Source organism: Anomalospiza imberbis, unplaced genomic scaffold (genome assembly GCF_031753505.1).
Source record: "Anomalospiza imberbis isolate Cuckoo-Finch-1a 21T00152 unplaced genomic scaffold, ASM3175350v1 scaffold_154, whole genome shotgun sequence".
Classification (NCBI taxonomy): Eukaryota; Metazoa; Chordata; class Aves; order Passeriformes; family Viduidae; genus Anomalospiza; species Anomalospiza imberbis.
The window spans coordinates 162,137-165,977 of NW_027099789.1; positions in this window are offsets into that span (position 1 = coordinate 162,137).

Below are 3,841 nucleotides of genomic sequence, written 5' to 3' on the forward strand. Positions count from 1 at the left end.
GCATACTTACCCCGGGTTGCCAAGAAATCGGATTTGCTGCACATTCCAAGGACACGGCTCTTTTCCAGGCAACCTGCAACCTGCTGTCAGATGGAAGTGCTCTCTGCCCTCTCCTGCCCAGCTCTATGGACTAGCGGGCACTTTCCAGCCTGGCCAAGGCAAACAACCTCGAGACATGTCACAGAGCATAAGTGGAGCACAGATGCTAAAAAGCAGCAAAGCTGAAGAGCCTGGCTCAGCTTCACTAGTGTGCAATTCACTGACTGGGAAAAACAAAGCAGCAGAGCACCGGGCTTCTGTGCGCTGTGAAGGCAATTGCCCAAACCAGGCAGCTGCCCCTTCAAAACACAGTCAGCTGCCAATGTTCTTGCTTGTTGACAAACTCACCGCTGCCCTTCTTTTCAGCAACTGCCACCGTGTTCTCTGCATTTCAGAGCCTCTGAGGACGAGCAAGATTTGCCAAGGTGGGACGCATCAGGACTAAGTAAAAACCCAGGCAAGTTGCCCTAGAAAGCTTCCCATTCGCTTGCCAAGAGTGAATTCAACAGGCAGGAGAGCGGCAGCCACCGTCCTCAAGCAGTCTGAAGGCTTCGCACACAAGCCCACTTCTTTGCGGCTTCGTTCTTCGCCTCTTCCAAGCTACCTCGATCTCTGGCTCTTGGAGGCGAAGAAGTGGCTAGTTCGCGCACAGATCATTAGAGCGGCAGCGGTGCACTCCGGAGCGCCGCTTCTGCCGAAAGACGCCGGGAACTGGCACTTACCTTCGGATAGCTCCGCAGCCACGTCTTCTGCTTCTCTAGTCGTCTCTATCGTAGTGAAAAGCATTCCCACTCCATTTGGCAAGGGGAGAGTGTACCAGCACTGCACACTAACCCCGGGTTGCCAAGAAATCGGATTTGCTGCACATTCCAAGGATACGGCTCTTTCCCAGGAAACCTGCAACCTGCTGTCAGATGGAAGTGCTCTCTGCCCTCTCCTGCCCAGCTCTATGGACTAGCGGGCACTTTCCAGCCTGGCAGAGGCAAACAACCTCGAGACATGTCACAGAGCATTAGTGGAGCACAGATGCTAAAAAGCAGCAAAGCTGAAGAGCCTGGCTCAGCTTCACTAGTGTGCAATTCACTGACTGGGAAAAACAAAGCAGCAGAGCACCGGGCTTCTGTGTGCTGTGAAGGCATTTGGCCAAAACCAGGCAGCTGCTCCTTCACAAGCACAGTCAGCTGCCTATGTTCTTGCTTTTTGGCAAACTCACCGCTGCCCCTCTTTTAAGCAGCTGCCACCGTGTTCTGTGCATCTCGAAGCCTCTGGGGACGACCAAGACTTGCCAAGGCGGGACGCATCAGGACTAAGTAAAAACCAAAACATGTTGTCCTGGAACACTTTCCATTCACTTGCCAAGAGTGAATTCAACAGGCAGGAGAGCGGCAGCCACCGTCCTCCAGCAGTCTGAAGGCTTCGCACACAAGCCCGCTTCTTTGCGGCTTCGTTCTTCGCCTCTTCCAAGCTACCTCGATCTCTGGCTCTTGGAGGCGAAGAAGCGGCTAGTTCTCGCACAGATCATTAGAGCGGCAGCGGTGCACTCCAGAGCGCCCCTTCTGCAGAAAGACGCCGGGATCCGTACTTATCTTCGGATAGCTCCGCAGCCGCGTCTTCTGCTTCTCGAGTCGTCTCTATCTTAGGGAAGAGCATTCCCACTCCATTTGGCAAGGGGAGAGTGTACCAGCACTGCACACAAACCCCGGATTGCCAAGAAATCGGATTTGCTGCACATTCCAAGGACACGGCTCTTTTCCAGGCAACCTGCAACCTGCTGTCAGATGGAAGTGCTCTCTGCCCTCTCCTGCCCAGCTCTATGGACTAGCGGGCACTTTCCAGCCTGGCCAAGGCAAACAACCTCGAGACATGTCACAGAGCATAAGTGGAGCACAGATGCTAAAAAGCAGCAAAGCTGAAGAGCCTGGCTCAGCTTCACTAGTGTGCAATTCACTGACTGGGAAAAACAAAGCAGCAGAGCACCGGGCTTCTGTGCGCTGTGAAGGCAATTGCCAAAACCAGGCAGCTGCTCCTTCACAAGCACAGTCAGCTGCCTATGTTCTTGCTTGTTGGCAAACTCACCGCTGATCTCTTTTAAGCAGCTGCTACCGTGTTCTGTGCATCTCGGAGCCGCTGGGGACGACCAAGACTTGCCAAGGCGGGACGCATCAGGACTAGGTAAAAACCAAAACATGTTGTCCTGGAACGCTTTCCATTCACTTGCCAAGAGTGAATTCAACAGGCAGGAGAGCGGCAGCCACCGTCCTCCAGCAGTCTGAAGGCTTTGCACACAAGCCCACTTCTTTGCGGCTTCGTTCTTCGCCTCTTCCAAGCTACCGCGATATCTGGCTATCAGAGGCGAAGAAGCGGCTAGTTCACGCACAGATCATTAGAGTGGCAGCGGTGCACTTCGGAGCGCCGCTTCTGCCGAAAGACGCTGAGAACCGGCCCTTACCTTCGGATAGCTCTGCAGCCACGTCTTCTGCTTCTCTAGTCGTCTCTATCGTAGTGAAAAGCATTCCCACTCCATTTGGCAAGGGGAGAGTGTACCAGCACTGCACACTAACCCCGGGTTGCCAAGAAATCGGATTTGCTGCACATTCCAAGGATACGGCTCTTTCCCAGGAAACCTGCAACCTGCTGTCAGATGGAAGTGCTCTCTGCCCTCTCCTGCCCAGCTCTATGGACTAGCGGGCACTTTCCAGCCTGGCAGAGGCAAACAACCTCGAGACATGTCACAGAGCATTAGTGGAGCACAGATGCTAAAAAGCAGCAAAGCTGAAGAGCCTGGCTCAGCTTCACTAGTGTGCAATTCACTGACTGGGAAAAACAAAGCAGCAGAGCACCGGGCTTCTGTGTGCTGTGAAGGCATTTGGCCAAAACCAGGCAGCTGCTCCTTCACAAGCACAGTCAGCTGCCAATATTCTTGCTTGTTGGCAAACTCACCTCTGCCCCTCTTTTAAGCAGCTGCCACCGTGTTCTGTGCATCTCGGAGCCTCTGGGGACGACCAAGACTTGCCAAGGCGGGACGCATCAGGACTAAGTAAAAACCCAGGCAAGTTGTCCTGGAACGCTTTCCATGCGCTTGCCAAGAGTGAATTCAACAGGCAGGAGAGCGGCAGCCACCGTCCTCCAGCAGTCTGAAGGCTTCGCACACAAGCCCGCTTCTTTGCGGCTTCGTTCTTCGCCTCTTCCAAGCTACCTCGATCTCTGGCTCTTGGAGGCGAAGAAGCGGCTAGTTCTCGCACAGATCATTAGAGCGGCAGCGGTGCACTCCAGAGCGCCCCTTCTGCAGAAAGACACCGGGAACCGTACTTATCTTCGGATAGCTCCGCAGCCGCGTCTTCTGCTTCTCGAGTCGTCTCTATCTTAGGGAAGAGCATTCCCACTCCATTTGGCAAGGGGAGAGTGTACCAGCACTGCACACAAACCCCGGATTGCCAAGAAATCGGATTTGCCGCACATTCCAAGGAAACGGCACTTTCCCAGGAAAACTGCAACCTGCTGTCAGATGGAAGTGCTCTCTGCCCTCTCCTGCCCAGCTCTATGGACTAGCGGGCACTTTCCAGCCTGGCCAAGGCAAACAACCTCGAGACATGTCACAGAGCATAAGTGGAGCACAGATGCTAAAAAGCAGCAAAGCTGAAGAGCCTGGCTCAGCTTCACTAGTGTGCAATTCACTGACTGGGAAAAACAAAGCAGCAGAGCACCGGGCTTCTGTGCGCTGTGAAGGCAATTGCCAAAACCAGGCAGCTGCTTTTTCACAAGCACAGTCAGCTGCCTATGTTCTTGCTTGTTGGCAAACTCA